Raw genomic sequence first — 27,184 nt, 5'->3', positions numbered from 1 at the left:
TGACTTGGACGAGGGAATTGAAGGATGGGTCAGCAAGTTTGCAGACGACACAAAGGTCGGAGGTGTCGTTGACAGTGTAGAGGGCTGCTGTAGGCTGCAGCGGGACATTGACAGGATGCAGAGATGGGCTGAGAGGTGGCAGATGGAGTTCAACCTGGATAAATGCGAGGTGATGCATTTTGGAAGGTCGAATTTGAAAGCTGAGTACAGGATTAAGGATAGGATTCTTGGCAGCGTGGAGGAACAGAGGGATCTTGGTGTGCAGATACATAGATCCCTTAAAATGGCCACCCAAGTGGACAGGGTTGTTAAGAAAGCATATGGTGTTTTGGCTTTCATTAACAGGGGGATTGAGTTTAAGAGTCGTGAGATCTTGTTGCAGCTCTATAAAACTTTGGTTAGACCGCACTTGGAATACTGCGTCCAGTTCTGGGCGCCCTATTATAGGAAAGATGTAGATGCTTTGGAGAGGGTTCAGAGGAGGTTTACCAGGATGCTGCCTGGACTGGAGGGCTTATCTTATGAAGAGAGGTTGACTGAGCTCGGTCTCTTTTCATTGGAGAAAAGGAGGAGGAGAGGGGACCTAATTGAGGTATACAAGATAATGAGAGGCATAGATAGACTTGATAGCCAGAGACTATTTCCCAGAGCAGAAATGGCGAGCACGAGGGGTCATAGTTTTAAGCTGGTTGGTGGAAAGTATAGAGGGGATGTCAGAGGCAGGTTCTTTACGCAGAGAGTTGTGAGAGCATGGAATGCGTTGCCAGCAGCAGTTGTGGAAGCAAGGTCATTGGGGTCATTTGAGAGACTGCTGGACATGTATATGGTCACAGAAATTTGAGGGTGCATACATGAGGATCAATGGTCGGCACAACATTGTGGGCTGAAGGGCCTTTTCTGTGCTGTACTGTTCTATGTTCTAACTGTGGGCACTGTAAATCAGCAACAAAAGCAGAAGTTGCTGGAAAAGCTCAGCAGGTCTGGCAGCATCAGTGAAGAGTGAGATCTGAGGAAGGGTCACAGGACGCGAAACATTAACTCTGACATTGTCTATGTCATAGTGAGTTATGTCTATTGCTTCAGCAAAATCCAACCAACTCTGAATGAAAATCAATGCTTAAGGAATATCCAAAACATCCGCTGTCCCCGTTGTGGCTTCCTCCACATTGGGGAAACGATGCAGAGGCTTGGGGACCGCTTTTCAGAACACCTACGCTCAGTTTGCAATAAACAACTGCACCTCCCAGTCACGAACCATTTCAACTCCCCCTCCCATTCCTGACAGGACATGTCCAACCTGGACCTCCTGCAGTGCCATAATGACGCCACCCGAAGGTTGCAGGAACAGCAACTCATATTCTGCTTGGGAACCCTGCAGCCCAATGGTATCAGTGTGGATTTCACAAGCTTCCAAATCTCCTGTCCTGCCACTGCATCCCAAAACCAGCCCAGCTCGTCCCTGCCTCCTAAACCTATTCTTCCTCTCACCCATCCCCCCTCCCACCTCATGCCGCACCCCTATTTCCCCTCATCCCGCTCCCTTGACCTGTCCGGCCTCCCCAGACTGACCTATCCCCTCCCTGCCTCCCTACCCATACTCTCCTCTCCACCTATCTTCTCCTCCATCCATCTTCCATCCGCCTCCCCCTCTCTCCCTATTTATTCCAGAACCCGCACCCCCTCCCCATTTTCTGAAAAAGGTTCTCGGCCCGAAACGTCAGCTTTTGTGCTCCTGAGATGCTGCTTGGCCTGCTGTCTTCATCCAGTTCCACACGGTGTTATCTCGCATTCTCCAGCATCTGCAGTTCCCATTATCTCTCCAAAACAAAGGCTGCTGTCTTTCAAAACCCAATCTCAGATTTTGCAGATAGTCCTCACCCTGAAAAAATACCAAATATGTATAAACAGGAAAACTGGAGGTGAAACCATTCAAAAAATTTTCATTGGCACAACAAATGTTCCAACTGTAAAAGCAGGTTAAGCACCTGTACATAAGGAAACTTTAAACAGACACTTACAGCCAACAAATGTGAGAAATTTCCATTTCTTGCTGGATTACCAATTTTGCTGTTGGGAAAATAGGCCTAGGCTTAGCAATGTAAATTCAAACAAGATAGCCCCCTCTCAGAACTCAACACTCAGTAGTAGAGTTCTGTTTTCACAGGTTGGCGTATAATAGCATCAAGCACAATACACCAAATCTTCTTTGGTACCTTTTCCTTCCATAAAACTGCTTTTCGTAGATGCACACAGAAATCATTTTATACACGTTGAACAGTTGGTAAGTTCAAGAGGCCAGTTCCAGCACTTTGACTTGCATCTGCTTCATCATCCAAACAGAACAAAATAAAGACCCACTCTTTGTAAGTCAAGTTTTCCATTTTTAGTGACAAGGTGAAGTGCAAGAACTGCTCACTTGATGTTAAAATCTCCTAAATATGTACCTATATATTTCAATTCTGTGAAATATGTGGAATGAGTTCGAGAGAAGGATTAATTTTCTTGTGCTGGGAGAGAGCTGGGACAGATAAAATAGGTTGAATGGCCTCCTCCCATGCTAAAAATGTCCATAACTGTTCTTGGCCCTGCGAAATTGAAGTGGCCATCCTTTCATTATGACTGTGATACGCAGCATGTTACGATAGATGGTACAATGAAGAAATCCTTTGTTATTAATGAATTTTTCAGCACTAGGCATTCTTCCGAAGTCCAATGTTCGATATGTACCTGTTGCACTGACTTGGTTCCAAACAGTTATAATGTGGAGGTGCTGGTGTTGGACTAGGATAGACAAAGTCAGAGCTCACATGACATCAGGTTATAATCTGACAGGTTTATTTGAAATCACACAAGCTTTGGGAGTGCAGTCCCTTCATCAGGTGCGGTCAGGGAGGTAAACACACAGACACACAATTGATAAGCAGACAGATCAAAACATCATACAACTGATGTGAGTGGAGTGTCAGATAATAAGTCTTCATCCAGGATGTTTGTTTGTTTGCAGATATTTTGTTGAAGAAACACACAACTTGTCGTTACAGTCAGTGTGGTATCTTATAAATTCTTGCTTTTGAAATAAAGGTTAAAACTCTAAGACAGAGGGGAGGGGGAGGGGTGATTTTGAAGCTTGTCAAGTCCACATTGATACCATGGAGTGCAGGGTTCCCAAGCGCAATATGAGGTGCTGCTCCTGCAACCTTCAGGTGGCATCGTTGTGGCACTGCAGGAGGCCCAGGATGGACATGTTACCTGAGGATTGGTAGGGAGAGTCGAAACAGTTCACGACTGGGAGGTGCAGTTCTTTCGTGCAAACTGAGCCCAGGTGAAGCGGTCCCCAAACCTCTGTTTGGTTTCCCCGATGTAGAGAAGGCCACAATGGCAACAGTGGATACAGTCTACCACATTAGCAGATGTGCAGGTAAACATCTGTTTGATGAGGAAATTCTTCCTGGGGCCTGGGATGGGGGGGAGGTATCGGGACCAGTGAATTTTCAACGTTGTGATGACAACATTTATGGATATGCAGGGAAAAGTGCTGGGTGCCGGGAGTGCTAGAGGGGAGTGTGGAGCGGATAAGGGGGTCACCTAAGGGTGGTGGGAAAAACGTCTTTGGTGGTGGGGTCGGATTGTGGATGGCAGAAGGGTCGGAGGACGACGCATTGAATCCAGATGTTGGTGGGGTGGTACGTGAGGGCGACGAGGACACTGTTTTGGTAGTTATTATGGGGTGCGGGTGAGAGGGATGAGTTGTGGGAAACGCGGGTGACACGGTCGAGGGTGTTTTTGACCACTGAGGAGGGGGAAGTTCCGGTCCTTGAACAACCCTCAACAGTTTCTCTTTCAATTCCTCCCACTTCCTACAGACAAAGAGGGTGGCCAGGGTAGCCAAATGGGCCCAAGCTATGCCTGCCTCTTTGTAGGTTACATGGAACGCTCCCTCTTCCGTACCTACACTGGCCCTCAACCCCACCTCTTCCTCCGTTACACTGATGACTGTATCGGCACCGCCTCGTGTTCCCACAAGGGGCTCTAACAGTTCATCCACTTCACCAACACCTTCCTCCCCAACTTGAAGTTAACCTGGACAATCTCTGATACCTCTCTCTCCTACCTGGAACACTCTATTTCCAACCACTGAGAAACAAATATCCATTTCAACTCCACCAATTCCCACAGCTACCAAGATTACACCTCCTCCCACCATATTCCTGCAACAATTCATCCCCTATTCCCCATTCCTTTGCCTCTGCATCTGCACTCCCAGGATGAGGTATTCTATTCCCGTATATCTCAGATGTCCTCATTTTTCAAGGACCACAACTTGCCCCGCTCTGTGGTTGATAACGCCCTCGACCGTGTCTCCAGCATTTCCTGCAACAAATCCCTCTCACCCCACCCCGCAACAACAACCAAAACAAAGTCTCCCTCGTCCTGACGTACCACCCCACCAACCTCCGGATACAACGCATCATCCTTCGAAACTTGCAGATTCTCTGGGAGGCTACGGAGGAGGTGGCGGAGCCTTGGGCCTTGATCTTTGAATCCTCATTGTCTACAGGTCTAGTACCAGAAGGCTGGAGGGTTGCAAATGTTGTGCCCTTGTTCAAAGAGGGCAGTAGAGATGACCCAGGTAATTATAAACCCAGTGAGCCTTCCGTCTGTTGCAGGAAAAGTTTTGGAAAGGATTATAAGAGATAGGATTTATAATCATCGAGCAAGCACCAATTTGATGGGAGATAGTCGACATGGATTTGTCAAGGGCAGGTCGTGTCTCACAAGCCTCATTGAGTAATTTTGGAAGGTGACCAAGCACGTGGATGAGGGTCGGGCAGTTGACGTGGTGGACATGGACTTCAGTAAAGCCTTCGATCAGGTTCCACATGGTAGGCTATTGGAGAAAACATGGAGACATGGGATTGGGGGAGATTTAGCAGGTTGGATTAGAAACTGGCTTTGGCTAAGGAGGCAACCAGTGGTGGTTGATAGAAAATATTCAGCCTGGAGTCTGGTTACTACTGGTTTGTCTCAAGGATCTGTTTTGGGACCACTGCTGTTTGTCATTTTCATAAATGACTTGGACGGAGGCATTGGTAGATCGGTTAGTAAGTTTGCAGATGACACTCAAGTCGGTGGAGTGGTGGACAATGTGGAAGAATGTTGCAGGTGACAGGTAGACTTGGATGAACTGCAGAATTGGGCGGAAAGGTGGCAGATGGAGTTCAATGCGGATAAATGTGAGGTGATTCACTTTGGGATGAATAATAGGAAGGCAGAATATTGGGTCAATGGAAAGATTCTTGGTGGTGTTGCTGTGCAGAGGGTGTCCATCTATGTCGATCCCTGAAAATTGCCATCCAGGTTGATAGTGCTGTGAAGGCGGCTTCCGGTGTTTTAGGTTTTATTGGCAGTGGGATTGAGATCCAGAGCAACTGTCCAAAAAACTGGTGCGGTCTCATTTGGAATATTGCGTACAGTTCTGGTCGCCCCATTACAGGAAGGATGTGGAAGCATTGGAAAAGGTGCAGAGGAGATGTTGCCTGGTCCGGAGTGAAGGTCTTCTGAAGAAAGGCTGAGGGACTTGGGTCTGTACTCATTGGAGAGAAGGTGGTTCAGAGGGGATTTAATAGAGACATACAAGATGATCAGTGGATGAGACAGGGTGGACAGTGTGGGTCTTTTTCCGAGGATGATGACGTCAGCTTGTATGAGGGGGCACAGCTAAACAGTGAGGGATAATAGATTTGAGATAGATATCAGAGGCAGGTTCTTTACTCAGAGAGTGGTAAGGATGTGGAACCCCCTGCCTGCCAATGCAGTTAGCTCAGCCACATTAGGGGCATTTCAACAGTCCGCGGATAAGCATATGGATGATAATGGGATCGTGTAGGGGGATGGGCTTCGATTAGTTCACTGGTCCATCCACATCATCGCAATGAGCAAAAAAGCACACCGTTGTCTCTACTTCACAGGAGGCAAAGGCAATTGCATGTGCCCACAAGGGCAACTTTCATTGATGTACCACAGAAAGCATCCTATCTGGATGCATATCACAGCACGGTTCCTCTAGCAAAACAATCCCTAATTATTATGGCTCCTGCCTTTCTTCTTCCAGGCAGAATTAGTTCTGCTTTGTCATAACTAATTTGGGAGAAAATCCACGCTCAGTCTAAGTTAATTCTTCCAACAATTCAGATACCATGGAATACTGAGCAATGAGTTGGTGTGTGAGAAAAAGAGAGAGAGAGAGAGAGAGAGAGAGAGAGAGAGGGAGAGGGAGAGAGAGAGAGAAAGCCAGAGAGGTTGAGGGGTGGGGGAGGGAGAGAGAGCGCGCGAGAGAGAGAGACAGCGCGAGAGAGAGAGACAGCGCGAGAGAGAGAGACAGCGCGAGAGAGAGAGACAGCGCGAGAGAGAGAGACAGCGCGAGAGAGAGAGACAGCGCGAGAGAGAGACAGCGCGAGAGAGAGAGACAGCGCGAGAGAGAGAGCGAGAGACAGAGAGAGAGCGAGCGAGACAGAGAGATGGGCGATGAGGGAGAGACAGACAGACAGAATAGGTGACAGAATGTGAGTGTGTGAGCGCCTGCATCAGACACTGAGAGAGATGTTGCTGAGGTGGAGATAGTTGAGAGTGTCGATCACCAACAATCTCTCCTGGTCCACCCAGATCGTCGCAATGGGCAAAAAAGCACACCAAATGTCTCTATTTCCCCAGCAGGCTAAGGTAATTTGGAGTGTCCGCAAGGTCAACTTTCATTCATGTACCAGAGAAAGCATCCTATCTGGATGCATGTCACAGCATGGTTTGGCAACAGCTCTTCCTAAGACCACAAGAAACTGCAGAGTCATGAACACAGCATAGTCCATCATGCAAACCAGCCTTCCATTCGTTGATTCCACCTCTACTTCCCGCTGCCTCGGGAAAGAAACTGACATAATCAAAGGCCCTTCTCACCCGCCAATTACACTCTCTTCTCCCTTTTTCTGAAGGGAAGATGTAAAAAAAGTTTGTATACATGCGTGAAAAGATTCAAGAACAGCTTCTTCACCGCTGTTATTGGACATCTGAATAGGACACTGAAAAGCTTAAATCTAATTTTGATCTTGCTCTCTGTGCATCTTCTCTGTAGCTGTCACTATGTTCCGTTTCACTCATGCGCCTTGTTTGATATCACCTGTCTATACTGCATGCAGAAGAAAACTTTTCACTGTACCTGGGCACATGTGACAATGATGACTCAAATCAAGATAATAACATGTGAGGCTGGATGAACACAGCAGGCCAAGCAGCATCTCAGGAGCACAAAAGCTGACGTTTCGGGCCAAGACCCTTCATCAGAGATGCTGCTTGGCCTGCTGTGTTCATCCAGCCTCACATTTTATTATCTTGGATTCTCCAGCATCTGCAGCTCCCATTATCTCTGACTCAAATCAAATTGACTGTGTGCAAGAGAGAGGTGAGCATATGATTGTGCTCAAGAGTGCAAAGGCAGTGCATGAAAGTGTGTGTGTGCGCATGACAGAATGTGTGTGCCAGTGACTGTGCTTGAGAGTGTGTGAAAGGGAGTTAGCACAAGAAGCGAGTGTTACAGCATGCATGAGGGAGTGAGTGAGTCTGTAAGTGTGAGTGAGCTTGACAGCAAGTGAATTTGCAAACCTTAGTGTGTGAGGGAGAGATTTGTGGTAGTATGTGTGTACTTGAGAGTGAGAGCATTGGCAAAAGATCCTGCGACAGTGCATGCAACTGTGCCACAGATTGTGTGCAAGACCGTGTACGACTGTGTGACGGTATGGAGTATGAATGAGTGAGAATGTGACAGAGTGTGTTCGTGAGAGACTGTGTTCCTGACTTTTTTGTGTGTGTGTGTAGTGTGTTTGTGCATGAGGGACAGAATATGCATGTGCAACATAGTGTGACTGTGAACCTCTGTTGGTGCCTGTGAGTGAAGTGATGGGGGAGAACAGGGAGAGGAGAGATAAAGACAGAGAGAGAGAGAGACAGAGAGAGAGTGACAGAGAGAGAGAGAGAGAGAGAGAGAGAGAGAGAGAGAGAGAGAGAGAGAGAGAGAGAGCGCATGAGAGAGAGAGAGCGCATGAGAGAGAGAGAGAGAGTGCATGAGAGAGAGAGAGAGAGATGAGATGAGGAATTAGAAATGATGGGTGGTCAATACCTGGAGGAAAAAAAGAACAGTGTGTGAGTGTTAAGAGAAGCCGCTGGATGTAACATGGAGGCTATTTTTTTTTTATTGTACTAAATGAAAAGCAAGTGTCACCTCTCAGTGTTAGGGGACAGGAGATGTGCATTCGAGAAGGAGATATCGTCAGCCTTGTCAGAGACAGCAGACAAGTTGCAAATGCATAGAAACTGACATTAAAGCTTTCTTATCAATGTGTAAAGAGGTGAGACAAATATGACGAGTCAATATTGTACCTTTGCGCTCAGGAAAATCATGGAATCATGAATCAGAGAACCCTTACAGTGTGGAAACAGGTCGGTCAGCCCAACATGTCCACACTGCCCCTCACAGCATCCCACCCAGACCCATCCACCTATAACTCACCTAACCTACACATCACTGAACACCTTGGGAAATTTAGCATGGCCAATCCACCGACCTTGCACATCTTTTGACTGTGGGGGCAAACTCGAGCACCCGGAGAAAACCCATGCAGGCACATGGAGAATGTGCAAACTCCACACAGAAAGTCACCAAAGGGTGGAATTGAGACAGTGGTGTTAACCAGAGCCACTGTGCTCTATATTATGTGAATTCAGCTGCAAGCATTTTTTTTTTAAAGAAGGGAAACTTAACATCGTCACAGGATTAGAGTGCTTTCAATTTTCTATCAGCTTGGAAAACTTTATCCATATCTGCTTTCACAAGGGCAAGGTGATGGCAATGGTGTGAGACCGGTTAGTATGCAGCAGCTCGCCGTGCAAAACATTAACGGCACTTTCATTGCTTTTTTCCTAGGGGCATAACAGAAAGACAAGAACATGAAAAAATCCTGAAATCTTTCTCCAATTTCAATCTCAAAGGGACCATCCGTTCCTCAAAAGTCATAACCAAACTGAACATGGGCCTCCTGCAGTGCCACAAATGATGCCACCCCAAAGTTGCAGGAACAGCAACTCATATTCCGCTTGGGAACCCTGCAGCACAATGGACATGGCTGACAGCTCTGTCAACCACGAATGCAAGGAATGCTCAGTTGAGGAAGAATGCAGACATTTCGGAATCCCTCCAGCAGAAGATGATATCATTAGAACAAATGGATCTGTCTGGACAGTCCTGTTTGTAGATTTTGGGAAGTAAGACTCTATTGTTTGTCATCAAGGATATGGTTGAGTGATCATATTCAGACTGAAGAGACCAAGAATGTGAGGCTGGAGAATGGGTGCAGAACCACGCCTCTCGGAATTCCTGTACGTGTCTATGCTTGGCTTGGGCTACTACGGTTACCTTGTCGCAGTGTCCTCTGAGAGGCGTGATTCTCCATCCATAATGCAACCAACAAACAGATACAATTGGACCCCCACACACAAACCCATACAGATCAAAACCGGAAATGACAGTACTCATGGTAACAGACTGGACAGTGTCAATTCCAGACAGAGTAGAATAACATCGTTTCATTGGAGGCTGTCCCGATGATGTCACCGATCATGGTGACGAAACGTCTGAATGAGAAGAAGCCAGCTCGGCAAGCAAGTTCACAACCTCAATCAGAGAACTGGCTGTTTTGAACTACCTTGTTCAAGAGTTTCAGTTTTGATTTTGAATGTTAAATCTCTCCCACATAGGGATGGAGGATTACTGTTAACAGCTGCATTCCAACTAATTCATATCGAATCATTATTGTTTTGACCAGTCTTCGGGTCAGGCTCCCTCGGTGACTGAGTCTCCCAAATTGTTAAGTTCCCTCGTGAAAGACTCCCCTTCTTTACACACCCAACTAGATCCACCTCAGTTGGTATCAATTAAGCTGATTAAAAAGGATCTTTGTCTAGTGGATACCTTCCTATGTTTCAGAAGGAGTCAAGGTAACTCAGGGTGACACGGTGACTCAGTAGTTAGTAATGCTACCTCACAGCACCAGGGACCTGAGTTCCATTCCAGCCTCGGATGACTGTCTGTGTGGAGTTTGCACATTCTCCCCTTGTCTGTGTGGGTTTCTGCTGGGTGCTCTGGTTTCCTCCCACAGTCCAGAGATGTGCAGGTTAGGTGGATTAGCAATGCTGAATTACCCACAGTGCCCACGGATGTCTAGGTTAGGTACATTAGCCATGGGAAATGCAGGCTGACAGGGATAGAGTAGGGGAATGGGGATGGGTCTAGGTGGGATGCTCTTTGGAGGGTTGCTGTGGGCTTGTTGAACTGAGTGGCCTGTTTCCACACTGGGCATTCTATAAAACTAGCTTCTCCTGAACTCCTGAGAGAGTGAGTTTATCAATTGCTAAATGCAAGAAGTCATAAGGCACCACAAATATGCACAAGTTAGAAACAAGAAATCAGCTCAAAAACCATAAAAGGTAAGAGGGATACGGATACTTCAGCCTTTGGATTGTTTGTGAAGAATAGAAAGTGGGATGTTTTGGCCACTAAATTGGGCGATCCCCGTGATGTTGATCTGAATTCAGCAGTTAATTTTGAGATTCTTGTTGAAATTCTTTTGACCTTGTTTCCCTTTTGACATTGCCCAGGTTTGCAGAGCTCAGAGCAAGAGATTTTCTTTTCTTCTTACCTGCAGCATAGGGCGAGGAAACAGCTGTCCCAGAGCCGTGACCTCCGCAACTCCTGAGACCACACGAGCACGTTCGCCCAGGAATACACATGGACTGATATGAAAGAACTATCGGGATAACAACACTCAGCGTGGTCCTGGAAAAGACAGCATGTACAAACAGAAAACAGCTGTAAATAGTGTCAAGAGGTGAAATCAAGTGATAAAGCTAAATTCATGGCTCTTTGCTTGCGTGCTCATTGTATTCAGAACAAAATCAACAAATTAAAGCACATTTCTAGGTTGACGGGCATGATTTTATAGCTATTACAAAGACATGGTTACAAGGAAATCAACACTGGAGGTAAGTGCGCAGGGCTATACGGCATTCCAAAAAGACAGGCAGGAGGGAAAGTGACTGTAAGCGAAGAAATTAGTCTGAGAGCAAGAAACGATCTTGGGTCGGAAGATGTAGAATCCAATTTTATTTATTTGTTAATGGGAGGAGGACATCACTAGCTACGCAGTGTTTATTGTCCATCCCTAATTGCCCAGGGGACAGTTCAAAGTCAATCATATTGCTGTGGGTCTGCAGTCACATATAGACCAGATCATGTCAGCGTGGCAGTTTCCTTCCCGAAAGCACATCAGTGAACCAGGTGAGTTTTTCTGACATTTGGCAATGAATTCATGGTCATCATTATATTCTTAATTCATGATTTTCTTTTGTATTGAATTCAAATTCCACCATCTGCTGTGCTGGAATTTGAAAACAGGTCCCCAGAATGTTATCTCAGTCTCTGAATTAACAGTCCAGCAATAATACCACTAGGCCATTTCCTCCCCCATCGTGGAACAAGAAAGCCTGTAGCTGATTCCCACTTGGGAAAAACAGTGAACCAGGAGCTTCTTAAATGGGCGATCGCATCTCCTTACATTTTAAGACAGCCATGGATAATCAGGACCTTGTGGGAAGGGACGAAATTGGGGGAGGGAAAATTACATCAGTGTGAGGTAGGAGCTGAGCAGTATTAATTGGGAGGAGCTTTTATTGAACAAAAGCTCAATAGTGGGAGTTATTTAAAGACCTCCTCTTCAGTTCAGAACTGGCCTATTCCAGGGAAGGAGGAATGACAAGGATGGCAATCGAAGGACATACGGACATAAGAAATAAAACAGGAGTAGGCCATCTGTCTCTTCCAGCTCGTTCCGCTGATCTTTTTTGCGGACTCAGCTCCACTTACCCTCCCATTCACCAGAACCCTCAATTCCTTTCCTGTTCAAAGATCTATCTGTTTTGGCTTTCAAAACATTCAACAAGGGAACCTCAACTGTTTCAGTGGGCAGAGAATTCCACAGATTCACAACCCTTTGGATGAAGAAGCTCATCCTCAACTCAGTTTTAAATCTGTTCACACTTATTTTGAGGCTGTGCCCCCGAGTTGGAATTTCGCCCATCAGTGGAAACAATTTCCGATCCATTTGTTTCATAATTTTGAAAGTTTCTATTAGATCACCCCTCATTCTTCTAAATTCCAGTGACTGCAATCCTAGTCTACTCAATCTCTCCCCATACAGCAACATTTTTAATTCTGGAATCAACCTCGTGAACCTCCTTTGCACCCCCTCCAGTGCAAGTACATCCTTTCTCAAGTGAGGAGACTAAAACTGTACAAACTACTCCACACCAAGCCTCACCAGCACCCTATACAACTGTAGCATACCCTCCCGATTTTTAAACTGCATCACTCTTGCAATGAAGGACACTATTCCATTTGCTGTCTCAATTACCAGCCGCATCTGCAAACTACCTGATTCAGACACAAGGCTGCCCAGCTCACTCTGCAGAGCAGCATGCTACAATTTTTCACCATTTAAGCAGGACTCCATTTTTCCATAATTGCTACCAAAATGGATACCCTCACATCTACCATCATTGGACTCCATCTGCTAGACCCTTGTCCATTCACTTCAACTTTCTTCATCCTTGCACAGATTTTCATTGTCCTCTTCAGACTTTATTCTCTCACTCATTTTAGTGTCATCTGTGAACATAGAAAAATACAGTGCAGAACAGGTCCTTCGGCCCTCCATGTTGCGCCAACCTGTGAACTAATCTAAGCCCATTCCCTCACACTATCCCATCATCATCTCTATGCTTATCCAAGGACTGTTTAAATGCCCTGAATGTGGCTGAGTTAACTGCATTGGCAGGCAGGGCATTCCACGCCCTTACCACTCTCTGGGTAAAGAGCCTGCCTCTGACATCTGTCTTCAATCCATCACCCCTCAATTTGTAGCTGAGCCCCCTCGTACAAGCCAACATCATCATCCTGGGAAAAAGACTCTCACCGTCCACCCTGACTCATCTTTCTCTGATCGTCTTGTATGTTTCTATTAAAGGCCCTCTTAGCCTTCTTCTCTCCAATGAGGACAGACTCGAGTCGCTCAGCCTTCTCTCATAAGACCTTCACTCCAGACCAGGCAACATCCTGGTAAATCTCCTCTGCTCCTTTTCCAATGCTTCCGAATTCGTCCCGCAATGGAGCGACCAGAACAGGTCGCACGAGCGTTTTGTGCAGTTGCAGCATGACATCACGCCTCTGGAACTCAATCCCTCTACCGATAAAGTCCAACATACCATATGCCTTCTTCACAGCACTATCAACATGGGTGGCAACTTTCAGAGATCTATGTACATGGACGCCAAGGTCCCTCTGCACATCCGCACAACCAAGAATCTTTCCATTGGCCCAGTATTGTACCTTCCTATTATTCCTCCCAAAGCGAATCACCTCACATTGAACTCCATTTGCCACCTTTCCGCCCAATTTTGCACTTTATCCAAGTCTCCCTGCAACATGCGACATTCTTGCACATTGTCCACCACTCCACCGACTTTAGTGTCATTTGCAAACTCACTAACCCATCCACCTATGCCTGCGTCCAAGTCATTTATAAAAATGACAAACAGCAGTGGGCCAAAAACAGATCCTTGAGGCACACCACGAGTAACCGGACTCCAGGCTGAATATTTTCCATCAAACACCACTGGTTGCCTTTTTACCGAAAGCCAGTTTCTAATCCAAACTGCTAAATCTCCCTCAATCACATGGCTCCGTATTTTCTCCAATAGCCTACCATGTGGAACCTTATCAAAGGCTTTACTGAAGTCCACGTACACTACGTCAACTGGCCTTCTCTCATCCACATGCTTGGTCACCTCCTCAAAATCTCCATGAGGTTTGTGAGACACGACCTGCCCTTGACAAATCCATGTTGACTATCTCCAATCAAATTGTTGCTTCCGAGATGATTATTAACCCTATCTCTTATAACCCTTTCCAAAACTTTTCCTGCAACAGACGTAAGGCTCACTGGCTGTAATTGCCTGGCTCATCTCTACTACCCTTCTTTAACAAGGGCACAACATTTGCAATCCTCCAGTCCTCTGGTGTTAAACCTGCAGACAATGAGGACTCAAAGATCAAAGCCAAGGGCTCCGCCACCTCCTCCCGAGCTTTCCAGAGAATTCTCGGAAAAATCCTCTCAGGCCCAGGGGATTTATCTAGCTTCACACCTTCTAGAATTGATAACATCTCCTCCTTACTAACCTGAATCCTTTCAAGTCTAATAGCACGTATCTCAGTCGTCTCCTCGATGATATTCTCCTCTTCCTCAGTGAAAACAGATGAGAAATATTCATTTAGCACCTCTCCGATCTCTACCCGATCCACACACAACTTGCCACTTCTGTCTTTGATTGGCCCTATTCCTACCCCAGTCATCCTTATATTCCTCACATACCTTAAGAAAACTTTACAGATCTCCTTTATTCTACCTGCGAATGACTGCTCAGGACCCCTCCTTGCTCTTCTTAACTCTCTCTTTAAATCCTTCCCTGCTCATCTGTAACTCTCCATCGCATCAACTGATCCATCTCATCTCAACATCACATAAACCTCGCTCTTCTGCCTAATGCGAGATACAATTTCTTTAGTAAACCACGGTTCCCCTACCTTATCACTGACCCCTGCCTGACAGGGACGTACCTATCAAGGACACGCAATATCTGTTACTTAAACCAGCTCCCCATTTCGATTGTCCCCATCCCCTGCATTTTGCTACCCCATTCTTTGCCTCCTAAGTCTTGCCCAATTATAATTGCCTTCCCCCATCTGTCAGTCTTGCCCTGTGGCATGTTCCTCTCCCACTCCATCGCGAAACTAAACGTAACCGAATTATGGTCACTCTCTCCAACGTGCTCATCTACCACTAAATCAAACACCTGGCCTGGTTCACTGTCAAGTACCAGATCCAGTGTGGCCTCCCCTCTTGTCGGCCCTTCGACGTACCGTGTCGGGAAACGCTCCTGCGTGCATTGGACGAAAACTCATCCATCCGACGTACGAGAGTTACAGCATTTCCAGTCAATGTTTAGGAAGTTAAAGTCTCCCATAATGACCACCCTGTTCCTTTCACTCCTGCCCAGAATCGTTTTGCCAATCCTCTCCTTCAGATCCCTGGAACTTTGCAGAGGCCTATTAAAAAACACCCAGCAGCGTGGCCTCTCCTCTCCTGTTTCTGACATCAGCCCATACCACCTCAGTAGACCAGTCCTCCTCAAAAGTTTTTTCAGCCTCCGTTATACTGTCCTCGACAAACAAAGCCACATCTCCCCCTCTTTTCCCACCTTACCCGATCTTACTCAAAGATCTGAACCCTGGAACCTGCAACATCCATTCCTGACCCTGCTCTATCCATGTCTCCGTAATGGCCACAACATCGAAGCCCCAGGTACCTATCCATGCTGCAAGCTCACCTCGCTTATTCCGGATACTCCTGGCAGTGAAGTAGACGCACTTCAATTCAGCTTGCTGTTTGCCAGCACACTCCTGTGACACTGAGATCCTGTCCATGTCCTCTCTATTCTCTTTCTCCTGTGTACTGAAACTACACCACAGTTTCCCATCCCCTTGCTGAGCTAGTTTAAACCCACCCGAAAAGCACTAGCAAATTTCCCGCCCAGGATATTAGTGCCCCTCTGGTTCAAGTGGATACCGTCCTGTTTGTACAGGTCCCACCTTCCCCTGAATGAGCCCCAATTGTCCATGTACCTGAAGCCCTCCCACCTGCAGCATCCCTGCAGCCACGTGTTCAGCTGAAATCTCTCCCTGTTCTTTGCCTCGCTATCACTTGGCACGGGTAACAAACCAGAGATAACCACTCCGTTTGTTTGAGCTCTAAGCTTCCAGCGGAGCTCCCTGAAATCCTGCCTGACATCCCTATCCCTCTTTCTACCTATGTCGTTGGTACCTATGTGGACCATGGCTTGGGGCTGGTCACCCTCTCCCTTCAGGACCCCAAAGACACTATCCGAGATAACACGGACCCTAGCACCTGGAGGCAACGCACCAATCGTGAGTCTCTTGGGTTCCAAACAAGCCTTCTATCTGTCCCTCTAACTATTCAGTCCCCAATGACTAACACTCTCCTCCTATACCCCCTTCCCTTCGTTGCAAGAGCGACAGACTCTGTGCCAGAGACCTGCACCCCAGTCAGTATTGAGGTAATGCCTCATCGTAAGGAGGTCAGAATTGACGGAGTGGCAGATATTTAGAGGGTCAGTACTGAGGCAGTGCACAACCGTCAGAGGGTCAGTACTTAAGGAGAACCCCATTATCAGAAGGTCAACACGAATGGAGAGTCACATCGTCAATGGTTCAGTCCTGAGGAACACTTCATTATCATAGGGTCAGTCCTGAGGCAGTGCTTCACTGTCAGAGGGTCAGTATTAAGGTTTAGAATTGAGGGAGTGCTATCTGATTATGTCACTCTGACAATGAGGCACTGCCTCAGGAATGAGCCTCTGACAATGAGGCACTTTCTCACTTCTGAATCTCTGACAAGGAAGCATTCCCTCAGTGCAAACCCTCTGTATGGACCCGATGTCAATGAGGCACTCGCTGAGTACTGACCCTCTGACAAAGTTCCAATAGCTTGCTACTGACCTTCTAATCATGTTTCCCCCTCCCCCATTTCTAAATCTGTTACATTGAGGGCACTGCCTCAGAACTGACACACTGGCTATAAGGCAGTCCGTAAAGACTGACCCGCTGATCGTGAGGCTGTCCCTCAGTTAATGACCCTCTAAATATGAGGCACTCCCGTAATTCTGACCGTCAGGAGCTACCTCAATGTTGACTCACTGATATAGAGGCACTGCCTCAGAATTGACATGCTGACGATGGGGCACTTGCTCAGGACAGACCCTCTGATAGAGCTGCAGGTTTGATATTAGAGCAGTGATGCACCGCGAGCAGGTCAGTATTAAGGGAGTGCCACACAGTCAGTGGACCAATATTAGGGGAGTGCCACACTGTCAGAGGATCACTCTTAATGGAGTGCTGCACTTGTGGTGAGTGAGTACTGAGGCAGTGCAGCACTGCAAAGGGTCAGTCATGAGAGAAAGCTCCATTTTCAGAGGGTCAGCACAGAGGAAGTGCTTAATCAGAGAGTTATTTCAGAGAGAGTGCTGTATTGTCAGAGTTTCGCACTGAGGGAGTATCACACAATCAGAGGTCCAATATTAAGGAAACACTGCACTGTTGGAGGGTTGATATAAAGGGAGGGCTGCACTGTCAGACGGTTAATGATGTGGGAGTGCTGAAATATCACAGAATCAGTCCTGAGAAGTGCTGCACATTCAGAGAGTTAGTGCTGAGGGAGTGGTCTAATGTGAAAAGATTGATATCAAGGGGCACTGCCGAAGGATCAGGAGTGCAATACTGTCAGAAAAACAATATTGAGGGAGTTCTGCTGTGTCAGTGGGTCAATATTACAGGATTGCTACACGATCCACGTATCAATGTCAGACAGTCAGTCCTGACGGAGTGCTGCACTGTTGGAGGGCCAATATTGAGTGTGTGCGACACTCAAGAGGATCATTTTGTTGGACTTGTGCACTGTCAGAAGTTCAATTGTAAGCAAGTGCCACACTGGTCGCGGGTTAATATGATGGGAGTGCTGCACTGTCAGACGGTTAAAGATGAGGGAAAGCTCATCATCTGACAGGGCATCACTCCCTTCAGACGAACCCTCAGGCGGTGCAGCACTCCAACAAGTTAGTTTCAGAGGCATGTTGTCCCATCAAATTGACCCTCTGAGACAGGAGCATGCACTAAATATCGACCCTCTCACAATGCTGCACTGCCTTAATATCGGCCCTCTGGCAGGGCGGCTCCCTTTCAGTACACACCTTCCAAGAGCACAGCACTCTCCCATCATTGACCCTCTGACAGTGCAGTACTCTCTTAATACCTAATGTGTCACACTGCTCTACACTGTTGGAAGGTCAATACTGAGAGTGTGCTGCACTGTTAGACAGTCAATGATGAGCGAGTGATGCATGTGCGACATTCCCTCAATTCTTATCCCATTACAATGAGGCACTGCATTAGTATGGCCCTCTGACAAAGTAGCACAGCTTTAGAACTGACCCATTGATCATGAAGCTTTCCCTCAGTACTGGACCTCAGAGTGCTCCTCAGCCACAACACTGACTCTCTAATCCTGTAGTACTGTCTCAATTCTGACCTCAGTCCTGACCCTGTTACATTGACATTGCAGTTCTTCCTTACCATGGACACTCTGGCCATGGGACAACACTGTTGGCCCTGTCGCAGTGCAGAATTCACTGACACTCACCCTCTCCCAGACCTTCAATACTGAATGTCTGATAGGACTGCGGGCAGCTGACTCTGACAGTGCAGCATTCTCTCAGTATCGACCCTCTGACAGTAATTAGGGGACTGCTGCATTGTCAGAGAGTCAGGACTGAGGAAGAGCTGCACTATCAGAGGGCAAATATTAATGGAGTTGTGCACTGTCACAAATTCAATATTAACAGAGGGCTGCACTGTCAGAGAATCAATGATGACGGGGCAGTGCGTTGTGAAAAGACCTGTAATAAAAGGCATGCGGTCTGTCAGAGGGACTAAACGGAGAGCTTCACTGTGAGAGGGCCAACATTAGTAAATGTTCCAGTCTCAGAAGGTCAATGTGATGGGAGAACATCTCTCTGACATTATCTTGTTGGCGGGTCAGCGCTGACGTAGTGCTGCACCGTCCGAGGGGTCGGAGAAAGGGACTGATGCACGACCAGGTCATCAGGGAGTGCTGAAGTGAGGGGGTCGTCAGCGATAACTGGGTGAGCTCTGAGGGAGTGCAGCACAGTGTGGGGTCAGCACTGCGGGAGTGCTGTTCTGAGGGGTATCAGGACTGAAGGGGGTCAGCACTGAAGCAGGTCAGCGTTGAGGGAGTGCTGCACTGAGGGGTTCAGAATAAAGGGTATGCTACACTGAATGGGTCAGAAATGAGAGGGGGGTCAGCACTGAGGGAGAGCGGCACTTTAAGATGTTCAATATTACTGTGTCCTGCACTGTGAAAGGGTCAGTATGAAGGCAGCACTGCAATATCAGAGAGGCAATGATGAGTGTGTGCTGCACTGCTGAAGGGTTAAATTTGAAGTGGTGTCCCACGGCCAGAGTGTCAATGGTAAGGGAGCATGGCATTCTCAGAGTGTTATTGCTGAGAGAACACCAGTATGACGGAGGGTTAATACTGTGGCAGAGATGCACCGTCAGAGAATCAGTCATCAGAGAGTACGCAGTGTTGGACGGTCAGTACTGAGGGAGTGTTTCACAATCAGAGCGTCAGTTGTCTGGCAGTGCTGGAAAAGCTCAGCAGGTCTGGCAGCATCTGTGGAGGCAAAAACAGAGCTAACATTTTGGGTCCAGTGACCCTTCCTCAGGACTGTTCTGAGGAAGATCCCCAGTTCTGAGGAAGGGTCAATGGACTCGAAACGTTGAATCTGTTTTCTCCTGCACAGATGCTGCCAGGCCTGCTGAGATTTTCCGGCAACTTTCTTTTTGTTCCCGACTTACAGCATCCGCAGTTCTTTTGTTTTTTATGTCTGGCAGTGCTTGTTTGCTTGTGACCTTCTGAAAGCACAGCACACCCATAATCTTGGCCCTGTGACAGTCCAGCACTCCCTCAGTACTGATCCTCCAACAATGGAGCATTCCTTCAATACTGACCAGCAGCGCAGCACTTTATTTCTGAGAGTAGTCTGAAAGAAACTACCTTTGCTTACCGAGAGAGACAGGGAGAGCAAGTGCGTATTCTGTAGGTGACTCAGGATGTATTGTAACCTTAACAAGTCAAACAGTATTTCAGATTAGTTTATAATTAAAGATTATTCTAACTGTCTTCCTGGAAAAGTAGTCCCTACAACATGGGGCTGATACTAATACACTCACTCAGAAGTGACCCTCCAGCAAAGCAGCCCTGCCTCAGAACTGACCCTGTGACAATGAGCTACTCCATCAGCAGTGAATCTGTAATCACGTGGCACTCCCACAATTCTGAAAATATTACACTGAGGCACTCCTACAAAGGCCTCTGCGTTTTAGGGATTATTTACAGTCATCCCTGTGTTTTACAGGTTATTGAAAGGGGTCACTGTTTTCGGGTTTATTTTCACCCTCCAATCTTGCAGCACTCCCTCAATTCAGGCGTGTAGCAGTAATGTCTCCAGACTGAATCTTGACAAGTGTTGCAAACCCTCAATTCTGATCTGCTCAAAATGAGCCACTGACTGAGTATTGGCCTTCTGACAAAAAGTCACTTATTCAGAACTGGCCTTCTGACAATGTGACACTCGTCCACATCTGACCCTCCAGCAATGAGGTACTGCCTCAGAACTGATCCGCTGACAGTAAAGCACTGCCCCCTCAGTTCTGACCCTCTGACAGAGCTGCAATACTTCAGGACTGAACTTCTAATCATCTTGTACTCCATTAACTCTGAATCCAATGCACTGAGGTACTGACTCAGTATTTACAGTCTGCTCCTAATACACCCTCAGAATTGACCCTCAGGCAATGTGACCCTGCCTCAGAACTAACTCTGTGACAATGAGGCACTTACTCAGCGCTGAATCTCTAATTGTGTAGCACTCCCTCAGTTTTTAGGCACTCCTTCCAGACTGGCACACTCTCAAGGCTGATCCTGCAGCAATGAGGAATTGCCTTACAACACAGCCATGAACAACAAGGCCCTCTTTAGGACAGTGTCTGATAACGAGGCACTCACTTGGTTCTGAGCCTCTGACAATGAAGCACTTGCTCAAGTCTGACCACATTAAAATGAGGCACCCTCAAACTGATCTGAAACACCTCAGTTTCGACCTTCTGATGGCTCTGAAATGCCTCACTTTGTATCCTCTGACCGGTCTTTTAATTCTGACACAATTACAGTGAAGGTCAGCCTCCGTGCTGACACTCAGAATACATCACTCCCTCTGACAGTGTTGCACACCCTGAGCATCACTGACAGTTTCAGCGTTCCCTTCATATGGACCAACTCACAATGCAGCACTCCCCTAACATTATTATTTATATTGACGATCTGACAGTACAGCCCACCTCAGTGCTGACCCTCCGACAGCGCAGCATTCCCTCATTACTCACCCTTTGATACTGTAGCCCACCTTTGGTAATGACACTCTGACAGTGTCACACTCCCTTACTATCGGCCCTTCAACAGTGCAGCACTCCCTCAATGATGACACCGTAACGATGCAGGATTCCCTCAGTCCTGGCTCTGCAACAGTCAAGCATTCAATCAACACTGACCCTCTGTTAGTGCAACACACCCCTAATATTGATCCTGTGACAGTGCAGCACTCCTTTAATATTGGCCTTCCGACAGAGTGGCACTTTCTTGATGAAGACACTCTGACAATACAGTTTTCCCTCATTGCTGATCCTCTGGCAGTGCAGCATTCTGTCATCATTGGCACCTTGCCAGTGGAGCTACATGCTTCTTATTGACCCTCCACAGTGCAGCACTGCCTCTCTACTGACTCTACAACATTAATATCGATCCCCGAACGGGTGGTTCTCTTTCATACCCACCCCCACAAAGAGAAGCCCTCCCTCATCTTTAACCCTCTGACAGTGCAGCACTCCCTTAATATTAAACCGCTGCCAGTGTGGCACTCCGTTACAGTGCAGAACTCCAACAAAGTGATCATCTGAGTGTCGCGCACACACTCAATATTGACCCTCCAACAGCGTAGCCCTCCCTCAGAACTGACCGTCTGACATCCAAACACTGATAGTGTCGCAATTCTGTCATGTCGACCCCCACTGACGCAGCAGAACTCTCTCAATATTAGCCTTCGGACAGTACTGCGCTACTGATCCTTCGGCGGTGCCTCTTGATATCAATCCTCTGACATTATAGCACTCCCTCAGTACTAACTCTCTGAACGTGCAGCACTCTCTCAGGTCTGATTCTGCGCTATTTCAGCACTCCCACGTCATTAACCCTCTGACAGTGCAGCACTCCCTTTATGTTATATTATATTTATCAACCCTCCAACAGTGCACTATTTCCTTAATATTGGACCTCTGATTGGACAAGCTGACAGCATCTCATGTTCTTTCTCGACAGAGAGTCAGTTCTGTGGTAGTACCTCATTGTAATGGGTCAGAGTGGGTCTAATCAGTCCAACCCCAAACCTAACCACGGCTTCAGGCCTAAGCCTAGCCTCAGGCCTAACACTCACCCTCAACCTAAGCAGAAGCCTCAGCCCCAAACCTAAATGTGGTCTGAGCTCTAACCCTAACCATAGACTCAGCCCTAAGCCTAACCTCAGCCTTAACCCAAAACCTCTCCCGAGCCCTACCCCGAACTCCAAACTTAACCTCATTAGTCACCCTAACACAAGTCTCATCCCTCACCCTAACTCTACCCTCATCCAAAACCTCGTCCAATCCTCACACCTAACCTTGGTCCTAACCCAAACCCTCACCCTCGCCACCCTCTCACGCTAACCCTCATTGTTAATTAGTGAGTACTGAGGTATAGCAGCACTGTCAGAGCATCAGAATAGTGGGAGTGAACTACTGTCAGACTGTCGATACTGAGGCAGTGTCTCATTATAGAAGGGTCAGAATTGAAGCAGTGCCACACTAACAGAGACTCAGTACTGAGGTACTGCAACAGCGTCATAGAATCTGAACTGTGGGTGTGCATTATTGTCAGAGGGTCATGATCTGAGGCAATGTCTCCTTGTGAGAGGGTCAGTACTGACCGAGAGCCTTCCTTGCCTGACGGTCAGTACTGAGGCACTGCTTCTTTGTCAGGGGGTCTGGAGGGATAGTGTCTCATTGTTGGTCAGTCCAGTGTGAGGCAGTAGCTCATTGGTGGAGGGTCAGTCCTCAGGGTGGGCGGATGATGTGGAGGTGCTGGTGTTGGACTTGGGCGGACAAGGCTGAGTATTGACACTCTGCTACAAATGCACTCTCTCGTTCTGACCCTCTGATAAAGGCAAACTCCCTAATTGCTGACACTCTGCCAAGGAGGCACTGGCTCAAACAGACCCTCTGACAATAGGCCACTGACCCTCTGATAGAGCTGCAGTACCTCAGTGAGGCAGTGGCACTCCTTGAATTCTGATCCCATTACAATCAGGCACTGCGTCAGTACTGACGCTCTGCCAAAGAGGTACTGCCTGAAAACTGATCCAATGACAATGAAGCACTCCATCAGGACTTACCTCTGACAGTGCTAGATTACCTCTGTACTGACGTTCTAAAACGGGTGGCACTCCTTCAATTCTGACCCCCTTACAACATAGCCCTGCTGCAGTGCCGACCCTCTGACAACAATGCATTCTCTGAAGCCTGATCCCCTCAAGATGAGGTCATACTTCAGTATTAACACTGACAAAGAGTCACTTCCTCTATATTGACCCTCTCATTGTGCGGCACACCCTCAGTTCTGATCTTACGACAATGGGGCACTTTTGACCAGCTGACAATGGTGCTCTCCCTCAGTTCTGACACCTCCACAGTTCTGCACTACCTCTACTGACTCTCAGTACTGACCCTATTCTGATCCATTACAATGAGGCGCTGCCTCACTTGTGGCTGTATAACAATGATGCACTCCATCGATTCTGCGCCGCACACAGTGCTGTAATACTTCCGTCCTGCCCTGTAATTGTGTGGCACTCCCTTAATTTTGACCCCCTTACACTGAGGCTGTGCCTCAGTATTCACCTCTGAAAATAATGCACTCCTACAGATCTGGCCCTCTGATGCTACTGCAATAACTGAGTTTTTATCGGCTCGTCACGGGGTTAGCTTCAATGCTGATGCCATTACACGGAGGCAGTTTCTCAGAACTGACCTTCTCACAATGGCACTCCCTTCGGACTGTCAGATACAGCCACACTACCTCCGTTTTGACCCTCTCATCACGTGGCAGTCCCTCAATTCTGAACTCCTCACAATGAGTCGCTAACTCAGTACTGACCCTCTGACAAAGAGGCACTCCCTTAGGGCTGACCTTGCACCAATCAGATACTGCCTCACACCAAACCCTCTCGAATAATGAGGCACTGCTTCAGTACAGACCCTCTGACAAAGACGCACTGCCTCAGAACTGACTCTCCAGCGATGGCGACCGGCCACAAAACGGACCTGCTGACAATGAGGCACTTCCTACCATCTCCAATCATGTGGCATATCTCTAATCCTGTGGCCCTCTCTCAGTTCTGTCGCCATTGCATTGAGGCATTCCCTCTTCGTTGATCCTCTGAACTCCCTCAAGACTGACCATCCACCGTTGATGCACTACCTCAGATCTGACCCACCGACAGTCCTACAATCTGTCACCATTCCATGTAGCATTCCAGCAATTCTGACCCCATTTCAATGAGACGCTGTTTCAGATGGTCACTCTGAAAACGAAGCGCATTCTCAGGACTAAATCTCTGAAATTAAAGCACTTCCTCAGTACTAACTCTCTGGCAGGCAAGTGTTGGGGGTTAGGTTCGGGCTGAGGTTAGACTTGGAGCTTAGGCGAGGGTTGGGGTTGAGGCTAAGCGTTAATTGGGGCTGTGTGTTAGGGTTAGGGTTAGGGCTGAGGCCATAGCTAGTGGTAGGACTGAGGCTCACTGTAGGGCTGAGACTAGATGTTCGGTCTGAGGATCAGCATTAGGGCTGAGGGTAGGGAGGGTTTACGCTGAGGATAGGGTTAGGGTTAGGGTTAGGGTTAGGGTTAATGCTGAGGTGAGGGTTAGCCTGAGGCGAGCGTTTGTATGGGTTTAGGGCTGAGGCTGGGTTTAGAGTCAGGGTTCGGGCAAAGAAACGCTGCCTCAGAACTGACCTGCTGACAATTAGCCAGTACCTTAGGTACTGATGAGCTAATAAAAAGGCCCGCTCTCAGCACTGACACTGCAGCAATGAAGTCTTGCCTCACAACTAACTCACAAAGGGCTCATAATTGAGCAAGTGCCGAATGATGAAAGGGTGCGGACTGAGGTGTTGCAGAACTAATACAGAGGAGGTGTCTCTTATTAGAGGGTCTGCCTGAACTCTTGGTTGAAGTGTTCAATAAATTGCTACAACCTGAAAGAAGTAATTCTTCCCTGAATTAATAGGCAACCAATTTGAAAATGTGGCCTCTGGTTGTAAAATCTTTCACAAATGGGAGTCATCTCTACAGATATACACTATCAAGACTCTTAAGAATCTTAAATGTCGAAAAAATAAGTTTTTTTTCAATCTTATGAACTCCAGTGAATGTAGCCCAACTTTCCTAAGCATAGCAATCCCCTCCGCCATTTCCGAAATCAACCCAGTCAACACGAGGTGTTCAGCCTCCGCAGCACTCGCTCTGTGGCCGTACATGACTTGTAAGTTACCATCCTGCTGCTACAACTCTACTTCTATTTACGATGCAGTCCTCCGTCCATCCGAACATACTACCCTGGAACACACGGGCTCTTTTCTTTTGAGACACCTTATGAGCTGTACCTTATCAAATGCTTTGTTGAAATCTCAATGTACTACATCAACTGGTGGTCCTTCGTCAGTAATGTTTGTTTCCTTCTCAAAGCACTGTAGCAAGTTTGTCAAGTATTATTTCCCCTTTATGAAAGGATGTTAACTCTGTAGGATGTTATAGCACACTCAGTACCCTGTTATTTCATCTTTCATTGCCGGCATGAACATCTCCCCAGGTTGACCTAAATTGGCAATACTTGCTTACTATTTTGTCCAAGTATCTTCGTAATAATGGTGTTATGTTCACAATCTTTCAATCCTCTGAGAATTTTCCACAATCTAAGGATTCTTGGAAGATTATCATCAGTGCCTCCATTGTATCTGGAGCTGCGTTGTTCAACATGAGAGGATACAACTCATCATACCCCTTGGATATTTTCTGTACTGATTGGAGTTATGTTTGGAATTCTGTGCAGTGACATTCACTTTTAACAGTTTGCTAAATACTACCACGAACAGAAATTGTCATCCAGCTGCAACTAAAGCTTTCAGCACACAAGGAAGTGTTTCAATTCAATATGAACCTCTTAACTCCTGAAAAGGGCAATACGATTTTCCTCAGTCCATAAATATTCTTTCTCCAACATCCTGAGATGCATTATCCGTATTTCTTCAAATTTACCACAGAATCTGTTTCACTCACCCTTTCAGCAATACGCATGACAACAATTCGGCATTTTTAGTCCCTCTGTAGCCTCCGTTGCACATGTGCATTGTTAGATGATTATTTATTTGTGTGCCTGCTTTTTTGCTCGAATGGAGAAAGGTAAATTTCTGTTCTTAAGTCATCAGAACTATTGCCTCCTCACTCTCATCTTCCTTGTTTTATCCTGTGCTGGAATATTTAATTTGTTGACAGATCTGAAATATGTTGTTGAATGGATCGGGTTTTGTAACATTGCATTCCCCATAGCCCATCTACCGATGCTGTTGCTTGTTCTAACAGTTATTATCTCGCAGAGTGGAAAATGCAGTTTGAAAGCAATGGAACGTTATCGATGTAGAAGTTGATGCATAAATTGCTGCGATCTTCCGAACTACAAACTCACCTTCAATTCTTTCTCGGTCAGAGCATTTTGCCGGTGCAAATGAATCGTGTTCTCAATGGGACTTCCAAAACCAAGGAATTGAATTTGCACATTGCATTTCTGAAGAGGGAAGAAGAAATCAAAGTAGTATCGTGATGAAGCTTCCAAGGCGATGATTGTGTCCTTCAATGAACGGAAAAGTGACTCTTAGATTCATGGAAATATTTCACGACTTCTATGGACATCAAAGGCAAACATTCTCCCTGCATATGACCCAGTCTCATTTTATCGTATCTTTCTGATTTTACATGCCACGGGATAATCATTGCAGTGTAACAGAAATGTTGATCATGGAAATTTATCACTGTTTTCATAAATAATGGCAAATTTTCAACATCTTGCAATTGTATTAAGGCTCAGTCTCATCACACCTCGCCTGCTGCACAAAGACATTCTTACACTGCTTTCCATGTTAGGGCTGAAACAAAACACAATCATGACACAAATGCAT

The 27,184-nt window shown here is 46.9% G+C and overlaps 1 long non-coding RNA gene across 1 annotated transcript; it reads right to left on the bottom strand.

Moving 5' to 3' along the window:
• Window positions 1–337: 337 nt before the first annotated feature.
• On the bottom strand, window positions 338–26,866 carry LOC132207618 (uncharacterized). The gene is made up of 3 exons (XR_009443635.1): window positions 26,695–26,866; window positions 10,743–10,879; window positions 338–1,879 (listed from the first exon to the last, which is right to left on the bottom strand). It is a non-coding gene; the product is annotated as an uncharacterized LOC132207618 (long non-coding RNA).
• Window positions 26,867–27,184: the final 318 nt, after the last annotated feature.

The sequence above is a fragment of the Stegostoma tigrinum genome, unplaced genomic scaffold (genome assembly GCF_030684315.1).
Source record: "Stegostoma tigrinum isolate sSteTig4 unplaced genomic scaffold, sSteTig4.hap1 scaffold_111, whole genome shotgun sequence".
NCBI lineage: Eukaryota > Metazoa > Chordata > Chondrichthyes > Orectolobiformes > Stegostomatidae > Stegostoma > Stegostoma tigrinum.
This window is presented reverse-complemented; position numbering and strand designations above follow the sequence as displayed.